Here is a 10,615-nt window from a genome sequence, read left to right as displayed (position 1 = left end):
GAGCGCGCGGCTGCAGCGGAGCTGGGGCCAGGCGCCCCCTGGCGGCAGCTGGCTCGGCCGCCCCCCGGGAGAAGTTTTGGGACGCGGGCACTTGGTGTGCGCTTCCCCCGGAGTGGGCCCTGCCGCCCCCCGCGTCTGAAGCACGGTGCAAGGTGGGGCAGAGTTGCCCCTTCGCTGCTAACTTTGAAGCAGGTGGGGGAGAGAGAGAGAGAGGTGCTAGGAGCGAAAGCTCTGGGGAAGCTCTGCTAAGGCTAGAGGCACGGCCTGCTCGAGCGGTTGGGGTGGAGGGGGCCTGGAGAGGTCATGTAGGCGCCCCTGCCCCAGGCAGGATCATCCCTATCCAAACCATCCCATACAAATCCCTTGTTTAACTTTAATCCTGTGGGTTTGGCCCTGTGGGGCAGGTGACTGGGCCTGGGCTGGTCTGTGGGCACAATCGTGCATCACAATGTGGCCCCGCAGCCTGGTGCTGCCTCTGCCTGGCTCATCCCCAGCCATCATCGGCTCTGTGCCAGCCCGGCACAACAAGGACCCTTGCACCACTGCTGCCCAATGTAAATCGGGGCCCAAGCCCCCATATGGGGCCTGTCCAGCCCCCATGCACCAGGATTGCACTCAGTATCCCCTGAGTGCCTAGTTTAGTGATGGGGCCACGGACCATGGGGCTCCCCTCAGATCTGGGGGGAGCCTTGTGAGCCGGTTGACGTGGTGGCAGTGTGCCTGGCCTACAGGCTGGGGTTGAGCATGCCTGGTCTTACCTCACAGCAAAACTATACAGTCATCCTTGACACAACACCATAACCTGTCACAGGGAAAGCAGGGGGACGGCAGCAGCCAACATCCTGCTGCTGCAAAGGTAGTTAAAACATGTTCAGAGATCTCAGAAAGAGGGCCACACCCTGCATTACAGAGAAAGGCAAAAATCCCCATAGTCCATACCAGTCTGACCATCAATAAAATTCCTTCCTGACCCCAAATATGGCCCCCATTCTTCACCCCAATTCGGTATACCCTGAGCAGAGCGGCAAGACCCTCTAGCCAAGAACCAGGTTGAAATCCCAAAATGAGCACTGACACTCCCCAGTCAAAATCCCCAGCCATGGTTGCAGCCCACACCCAGTGCCTCTGGGGAAGGCTTAAAAAAAGTCCCTGACATATATAGCAGCAGTAGGGGAAAAATTCCCCTGCATGCAGCAACCACCCATGCCAAGAAGCAGAGGAAATACTTATCATAGAACACAGGCATAGCTATGTATAATATCATCCCTGACCACTGCCTGTCCCATCTCCCCTTGAACACCCAAAATGATAGAGATGCCACAATTTCTCTGGGTTCTTCATTCGACTGTTTTACTGTTCTAACAGTGAAGAAGTTTTTCCAGACATCCAATCTAAATCTACTCTGCTACAACTTCAAGTCGTGCAGGTCGTGTCCTACTCTTGGCAGCATGAATGACTTATGCTTTCCTAGGCTGGCGGGGCATGGCGTAGTGGCGGCAAATGAGGACCACCTGTAGGTGGCCGTGGAGACATCGGCAGCGAGGGAGGGCCGAGCCGGGACCACCTGCAGGCAGCCACAGTGATGTTGGTGGCAAGGCTAGACTGAGTGGGGACCACCCACAGGCAGCCACAGTTAGGGAGTGGTGAGCAGCGACTGCCTGCAGATGCCAGCGGCGCATCAGCAGCAGGCAATCTCAGGGGGGAGGGAAAGGCGGGGGGGCAGGGGAACGTGTCCCCCAGTGCTCCTACTACGTGTCACCTTTGCTTTGCAGCAAGAGAGAAAAGGTGCTTTCCCTTTTTTTTATGGCACCCCTTCAAGTATTTGAAGACTGCTGTAATGTTCCCTCTTAGTGTGTATTCAGATGAGCACAGTCGTGTGATATGTGGTGCCGCAAACACATTTTCACCACCACATACTACACAGTCTGGTGTTCTCCACACTGCAAGGACATGCTGCCTGTGCGTGTGCTGCTCCATTTTTTTTCCCATGGGTTTTTTTTTTTTTACCCCTTTTGCTAAATCCATGCTGGGTGCTCGCGATCAACTTTTCCTTCTCCAGATGCTTACAAATGGATTTCCTTAGGAGATGCTCCAATAACTTCCTGAATACTGAGGTGAAGCTAACTGGTCAATAGTTCCTTGGGTCATCCTTTTTGCCTTTTTAAAGAGGGGGACTAAACAGACCCAATTCCAGTCCTCTGGTACTTTGCCCATCTTCAGTGACTTTGTGGAGATCATTGCCAAAAGGTTCGTGATCCCCTTTGCCAGCTCCTTCAATAATGGGATGAACTTCATCAGGTCCTGCTGACTTGAATTCATTCAGACCCATCAAGAGCTCTGACTGCCTTCTTTGTTATCTCATCCCTCAGCTTGTCCCTTTCCTTATCCAAATAATCTTTATTGTGTCTAATTCCAGCTCAATTTTTTTGTGACGACTGAGAGAAAGTAGCTGTTGTGTAGCTCTGCCTTCTTTGCATCTTCTGTTAAGAGTTCCTTGGCTATTTAACAGTGGATCCACCGCTTCTTTGGTCTTTTCTGGACATGATACTTATGGAAACTCTTCTTGTCATCTTTAATTTCCCTGGCCAGGTGCAGCTGATTTTTTTTTCACTTTGCATTCCTAATTTTGTCCCTGCAGGTTCTTGCTGTTTCTTAGAATGCTTCCTCAGTGACCTGCTCAATTTTCCATTGCCTGTATGCTTTTCTTTTGTATTTGAAACATCCTAGAGCCTCCTTATGCAGCCACATTGGTCTCTTAAGATTTTTCTTGTGCTTCCACTGTGTCGAGACAGTTTCTTGTTGGGCTTCCAATACTATGCCCTTTAGAAGCTTCCAGCCCTCTTGGGCACCTTTATCCTTCAGCCTTTACTTCCCATGGCACCACGCCTATTAATCAGTTGAAATCCACCTTCTTGAATCAGTTGATATCCACCTTTTTGAAATCTAGCATCCTGGTTCTGGTGCCCATCTCAGGATCTGGAATTCCATTATAGCATGATTGCTTCCCTCTCATTACTTCACATCTTCCACCAAGTCTTCCCTATTGATCAGGAAAAAAATCCAGTATAGATGATCCCCTACTTGTAACCTCAGCCTTCTGGAACAGAAAATGTCAGTGTTTTTGACATACAAAGCAACACTACCACCTTTCTCCCAAACCTCTTTCCAAAACAGAATGTAGCCCCCAATGCTGACATTCCAGTCATAAGACCTGTCATGCCAGATCTCTGTGATACCAATCAGATCAAAGTTCCTGTCCCAGATTGTATTCCAGTTCATCTTGTTTGTTCTCCATACTTCTCACACACACACGTCTTCCTGAGTACCACCCCCCCCAGCATGCATGTGTCTTTTGTTGGAAAGACCTGCGACCCCCACAAACTGCTTGGTGTTGGCTGTGTCACCACATTTTTGTTCCAGATAGACTGATCCCAGAAACAGTCCAGGCTGAATCACAGTGATTAGCATGTAAGAAAAAGCAGGTGGTACGGGACAGTCTTCAATAAGTGAGTTGAAATGTGTAGGCTGGTGATAATGCCAATTAATGACCCCAGGTAAGAACAATGGTCACAGGTCATGACTCAGTGTCGCTGCTCCCTACTTGATGACCAAGAGATAGTTATCTTAGAGAAATGGGAGGAAATACAGAAATTTGAATCTGAACTGTATAAAACTCCTCCACGCAAAGGCATAGGTGAGAGAGTCTGGAACTTGCCTCAACTGTGAGGACACATTTTGAGCACCCTGAGTCCTCACCCGGTAGTATGTGTTCTCTGCTGCGTCTAAATGCTCTTGGTAATTTTGTCTGATTGCTACATCTCCCAATAAACTAGTATACAGTTCAAAGGAACCTGCTTTGCCTTGTTTTATACTTCTCTGGATAAATTAAAAGCCCCCAGAGTCATCCTAGGTATAACACTTTCCCCTCCGGAACATTTGCTTTGTTGCTGGAGGGTTTTGTTCACCATCCCCCATTTAACCTAGTTTAAAGCCCTCCTTACAAGATTGGCCAGACAGCACCTGATGGTGCTCTTTTCAGTTCTAGTAACATGGATCCCATCTTTTGACAGCAGCCTTCCTCCTTGGAATATCCACTAATAGCAAAGAATCTACAGTCTTCACACTGACACCACAATCTCAGTCACACGTTTATTTCCAGGATACAATGGTCCCTGCATGGGGCCTTGCCTTCCATGGGGAGGATTGCTGAGAACACCACTTGTTCTCCAAGTTCTTTTTAATTCTCCTGTCAGGAGCCTTGTAATCACCTCTGGTCTACTCAGTGTCATTCCTGGCAGTATCATTGGTGCCTACATGGACAAGCAGGGAGGCGTAATGATCTGAAGACTGGATGAGCTTTGGCGATCTTTGTGTGACATCCTAAAAATAAGGATCCGTGTAGACCGCACACATCCCAGGACCCCAAATCCAGATGACAAATAGGTGTCTCTGTTCCTGACCTATCACCATTACTACTTTCTTGCTGGTATAGTGGTCCTAGATCCCCTATTAATGGAGCCCTGCACTTCCAGCTCTCTAGACTGGAGAGTCCTTTGCATCATGCCTGCTAATATCATTTCCTCTGCTTTTTGCTCATCTCTTCCACCACAGAGTGCTTGAAAGCAGTTGCTGACTTCAGCCTGCTCCTCTTAAATTCTGGGGACCCTCCTTCAAGTAGTCATGTGCTGCTACCTCTCTTTTCCCTTTGGCTTCTCCAGTGCCAGTCTCTTATAACTCCTGGCTGAGTAATCTTCCTCTTCCTTGATATAAGGTACATTGGATACCCATGTTTCCAATCTTTTAGTCTTTTCTTTCAGGGCAGACAGCAACTTCCCCCTGGTGAAAGTGAAATGTTTTTGACCCTTTGGGTGGAACACAAACATTGTATATCCCATGCAGATCATAACTGCGGACCCAGCCTATGTTTGTGCCCCCTTTGCTCCCTGGAGGACACCTAGGTTGTAAACAAAACAGAAAAACAAAGAAAAAACACAAAACCCACATGCCAAACAACCATACCTGTGCTCTCATGCACACTCACATACACAGAGTCTCATACTCCCTGACTCATTCCTATGGCAAACTCCCTCTCTGTTCACTATGAACTGTTAGGGGCTGCCTAGCCTAGCTCCACCCCTCAGTTAGCTAACCCAGCCAACACAAAGCAAGCCCTATCAGTCACTCTAAAGGAGCCTATAACAGGGGGCCTTCTCGGGGCCATTCCGCCATTGGCTTGCCCACCCGTTTCTGGGCTAACTGCCCACCTCGCTCACCTGCCATACCTTGCTATTTCATAATTGGTTATAATTAGGTAGGAGGCTGCCCATTCCTGCCCTGATGCCACGGGGCACTATCTGTGGCTCCGATCCTCCCCTACATCGCAGCCCAAGTCTCGCAGATGGCATCCAGGTGACAAATACTGCTGGCCTACAGCCAGACTAAGCTTAGCTTTCATTGTCAGGCCTCACACACACACATTTATGCTAACCTCCTCTCACTAGGGCCTCTCAAGCTCCATCCCCTCTCACAGGGTCTCTTTCATGCATTGACAACTTATACCGCCTTGCTCCTTGGAGCAGGCTCTTTCGGCCCTAGGCTTTATCTAGTGCATGTCTTTTGGGCCTCTCCCACGACCCTCACTGGGGCAGTGGCCAGCCAGTTACCTGACCGGGGCCAAGCTTGCCCTGGCTCCTTCCAGGGCAACTCTACACAAAATCTCACACACACACCAGGCTCCCAGCCTTCTGGTTTCCCCTTCACTGGGACTCCACATCTTTACCCCCTCACTGGGGCTATGGAGCTTCTCTCCCTAGTGGGGGCTCAGGTGGTTGTAGCCATGCTTGACCCCAGGATCTTGAGGCACTCCCGGGTGTCTTGGCACCCTGGTTGAGAATCACTGTGACCATTCACAGTGCTGACAGGGCATTTGTTTTTTTATATTCCTCAATATAAAAATGCATTGTTGTCCCTGTCTATAGGAAGGGTATAAGTTTGACTGGGGGAATCTCCCTACTAATGATTGCTGGCAAGATTCTTGAGAGAATTAGACTCAAATGCTTCACTTGATACATAGCTGTGAAATTTTTGCCTGACACCTTATTGCCTTCAGGAAAGAATGAGGAATAATAGATAGGATCCTTGCTAGACTGCAAATACCAACATACTGACCTCTGTATTGTCCTTGTTGATCTTGCAAAAGAATGTCACCTCTCACCTGAAAAGGCTTATGGAAGTTGCTTAAGGTCGGCTGCCCTGACAAACTCCGTAGTGGTTGGACAAATTTATGATGTAATGGGCTGTATCCAGCTTCTCATCTTTGTGTCACAGATCTCTGCCATTGGTATAGTGGGTTCAAGAGCCCATTGGAGGTAGACACAGGGCAGTTGGAAAAAATCCCTGCAGCAGAGAAGAGGAGGCACCTGTGTCCAGGTAAAGGGCAGCTTTGAACTTGCACCTCCTAAGCCAACTAGCAGGCCCAGCATCATGAGGCAAGCCAACTGGGTTACCTTCTCTCTTAGATTCCTTGTGTAGGATGGCCTTTGAGGCCACACTAGCCCAAAACGGGAGGGGGGTGTGGAATGGCCACTCCTGACAAGGGCCCCTGCCCAGCCAGCAGAAGCTTCAGACACTCTTTAAACCATGTCCTTTGGTTTCCCAGGTCAACAACCAGATAAGGAGCCAACAAACAGTTTGGTAGGGGGACAGAGGGATAGGCAGGGGTACCATCTTCTTCTTTGATATACTTGTGGAGTCTTGCCACCTGAAAATGTAAACAAACAAACAAAAAAATACAGATCTTGGCCAGATCCAGCCACCCTTCCTCTGGGGCCTCCTAGGGCTCAGGTAGAAGCACAGGCAGGAATTGGGTTTGGTGCCAGAGGTTGGCCTGTCATGCCTCTTTGCATCCCAGAGCCCTGCCACTAGTGTAGAAGGCTCAGGGTGCAAAGCCCCATTGGAGTGATGCATGGGGCGGGGGAGAAACCCCTCTGTTTGCTGATGGCTGTTCCTTGGTTACCCATTCCCAGAATGCAAATCATTAGGGACCATTTTTTAGCTTCATGGAAAAGTTTTCAACTGACTTATTGCCTAAAAGTCAAAGGTTATATACCCACCTGTTCCTAGGTTAGCCCTGTGTACAACCATTCACAGTGCTGACAGGGCATTTGCTTCAAGCTGTAGATGAATGTATTCACTTAACTGAGCAAAGTTCACATCACTGATGAAGTTTCCAGCAAAATCACCAAAGGCAGGGAAGACATCAGAAAATTATGTGATTATCTTTGGGGTAGGAGTGGCATAACTTTTCAGGAAACACTGAAAGTCTACACAGTAGTAGTTCTAACTTCATTACTTTATTCTTGTGAATCATAGATAACCTATAGCTACAACATTTAGAAGCTGAATCATTTCCATTTAATGTGTCTGAAAAGGGTAAGGCAAATAGGATGAAAAGTTAGAATTCTGAAGTTCTCTGGCAAGCAGATATTTCACATATAGCTGCTGTGATTATGAAGGCATAATTAAGATGATCTGGGCTAATAATTGGCTCCTTAAGAAAATCTCTTATAGACATCTGCTTCTGGTACGTATTCACAGACTAGGAACTGGAAAAGATGAAGGACTATTTAAAAAGACCCTAAATCTATGGAATATTGACATGTGTCATGCTGTGGGTTCAGTTAACTGAGTCAGGAGCCACTTTAACAAAGAGGTTTCTTTATTCCTGCCAACAGCACCCAGACAGCCGTGACACTTCTTTCACCGCTCTCTCTCCAACTCTGCCTATCTCTTAAAGATATACAACCCTCATATCTCCCCTTTTCAAACAAAAAGCACAACTCATTTAAAGCAATAGCAATATATAGCAAATCTGTGAGGCATCACCTTAGTCTCTGCGTTGTCTTGATCAGTCTGTGCTGTAGTCTCTGCATTGTCTTTCTCACTTTCTCTATGCTCTAATCTTCATGTTGTTCTCTGGTTTGGACACTGTTCTTTCTCCTGTTCTTCCTTGATGTGCTGCAGGTGTTTCCTATTCCTTCTTATTCCTGTGGACATTTCCTTCACTTGTCTCTACTTCACTCAATTATGTTACTTCTCTAATACTAAACTTGCACTTTTGTCTATTAAGTTTTCACTCTGCTGACCAAGCCCTTTCCAGAGCTCTCTGAAGCCACTAGTCATGTTCTTCCAGTGTACATCCCTATATTAAAATATCATTTATATACACTTCGGCACCTTCAGTGCCATCAAATTTTTGTTGTATATACTTACTTCTGGTACTCACTTCTGGTACTAAACATCACCCAAAAGGCAATTTGAAAAAGCAGAATTTTCCATGTGGAGTGTTGAACCTGCATACGTCTGCTATTTTTCTCTAATAGAACCTGCCAGAACCCAGCTGATGCATCTAATGTGGAGAAATACTTTGATTGTGCCATGTCTTCCAAGATTTCTTCTCTGGTGGGAATGGGAAAACATTTCCTTTTTACATATTTATTAAGTTCTTTTGGGTCTATGCTAAGGCAAAGGGTTTCTTCCTTTTTTTAGTACTATCACCCACTCTGAATAAGCCCACTCTGGTTCTTCTTCTTTCTTAGGTAGAGACTGTGAATTCTCCAAAGTTACAGGATTGATTCAGTAGTGTAAGATCCTTTTCAAGTTCCCTAAAGGATTCTCCCTCTTTTTTGTGACCTCATGTGAAATTGTTATTTCTTGAAAGTCTCATTCTTTTTGGAGTACAGTACAGGCAGTCCTTGACTTGCAACGTTTCGAGTTACAATGTTTTGCACTTACCATGTTTATAAATTGACACCCTGTTTCAACTTTTTGATGTCAGTTTTGACTTTACAATGCTTGATCTGATGCCATGCCATGCCAGCAAACAAGTTCGCTGCATCACTCATCTCCCTGGAGATCATTTGTCCAAACTTCCTTGGACACTTTCTTTAAGAAAGCAGACAAGACTCCAGAAAAACCTGCAGCCAAGACTCCTGAGGAGACTCCAGCCAAGAACCCTTCAAAAAGTCAAACCAAGAGCCCTTCAAAAAGTCCAGCAAAGTTACCTCAAAGAAGTCCTTCCAAATAAATATGATTCCTATTTACAATATAAATAAATTAATGTAGCTATATTACTCATCTATAATTGATTGAGTACAAAATTCTGGGGTATTTTTGGTGGAAATAGGGTATCGGCCCTTGGTTCAGGAACCAATCCTCTATTTATAACATTGTTTCTTATGAGAAAATTGCTTTCGAGTTACAACGTTTTGACTTAAGATGCAGTTCTCAGGAGCCAATTGTGTTGTAAGTCCGAGGACTGCCTGTACTTCTTAAACTTTTTGAGCACTGCCTCATAATCAGCCCACAACTGGCTCAGTTGCAGACTGTTTTATGTATCCAGTGTCCCACCACCCACTATATTCAGAAAAATAGCTACCTTTTGGTCACTTGACTTCTCAGTTCCTCCACTCACCCTCATGTACAGGTGCAATTTTTGATCAAACCTCTTTCAGGTCTATGCTGCATGTCTGGAGAGTTTCAGTTCTGCTGGAGACTGTAGTTGCTTCATTTCATGCCCCCCTCCTCCCCACCCCAAAGCTCACTCCAATGCAATCATGTTTTGTCAACTACTTTTGGTACCACATGGGTTCAGTTCATTGAGTCACTAGCTACTTTAACAAAGAGATTTCCTTATTACTGCCAACAACACCCAGATAGCCATGACACTCCTTTCTCAGCTCTTTTTCCAACTCCATCATCTTGTTAAAGAAACAATCCTCCCAATATTCAAAGCTGAGAATCAGAAACCCTTGAATTCATGTCATGGTGCAAAATGATGCATGGTGGCACAACTAGCTCTGAGCCAGTGCCTAAGGAGTGTAAGCATAAGCTGCTACAAAATCCTGATAGTAGGATAAGCTTTCCCAGTCCACTGTACCTACCATTCTCTTTCCATTCAGTAACTACATTCCATACAAAAACTTGGCTTATCAGGCAGTAGAGAATTCATTGCTGAAATCTTCATCATGAGATGAAGAATGATTTTCATTGACTCTGAAGTATGATAACAATTGGCTACTAATCCATTTCTGTAAATTATTTCATGTAGCAACTAATATTTAAAAATAACTTTAATCCTGGTTTAAGGTACAATATCTTAAGGTTTGAATCAGAAGGTCTGTATCTAAGATAAAGGTCTCATTAGAGAAACCGGACAATACTCTGCAGTTTTCATCCCTATTAAGGCAAGCACTGATGTGCTTGCTCTCCTGAATCAAGAACTGAATGCTGGATACTGTATGCAATCTTCTGGTTTCCATGAAGTATCAGTATATAAATACAAGAATATAACTACTCACATGTGGCCTCAAAATGTGGCAAGGACGTTTGAAACAATGTGGTGCCTATCTTCAAGAAAGGGAGGAAAGTGGATCCAGCTAACTATAGGCCCATCAGCCTGACTTCTATCCCAGGGAAGGTCTTAGAAAAGTTTATTAAAGAGGCCATCCTTAATAGACTGGCAGATGCCAACATCCTGAGGGATAGCCAGCATGGGTTTGTTGCGGGTAGGTGAGTGAGTTCGTGCCGAATTATATAAGGACTGAATTAAGCACAG

At 46.0% G+C, this 10,615-nt stretch overlaps 1 long non-coding RNA gene across 1 annotated transcript in view; it reads right to left on the bottom strand.

The window, feature by feature from the left end:
- Nucleotides 1-5,944: 5,944 nt before the first annotated feature.
- The window catches only part of LOC109287918, an 18,868-nt gene continuing 14,197 nt past the window's right edge, over nt 5,945-10,615 (bottom strand). The window contains exons 3-4 of the long non-coding RNA XR_002095008.1: nt 9,437-9,562; nt 5,945-6,760 (exon numbers count right to left, since the gene is read on the bottom strand). This is a non-coding gene — a long non-coding RNA (uncharacterized LOC109287918). The remainder of the gene's footprint in view (nt 6,761-9,436; nt 9,563-10,615) is intronic.

The sequence above is a fragment of the Gavialis gangeticus genome, unplaced genomic scaffold (genome assembly GCF_001723915.1).
Source record: "Gavialis gangeticus isolate Ggan-Ray unplaced genomic scaffold, GavGan_comp1, whole genome shotgun sequence".
Classification (NCBI taxonomy): Eukaryota; Metazoa; Chordata; order Crocodylia; family Gavialidae; genus Gavialis; species Gavialis gangeticus.
This window is presented reverse-complemented; position numbering and strand designations above follow the sequence as displayed.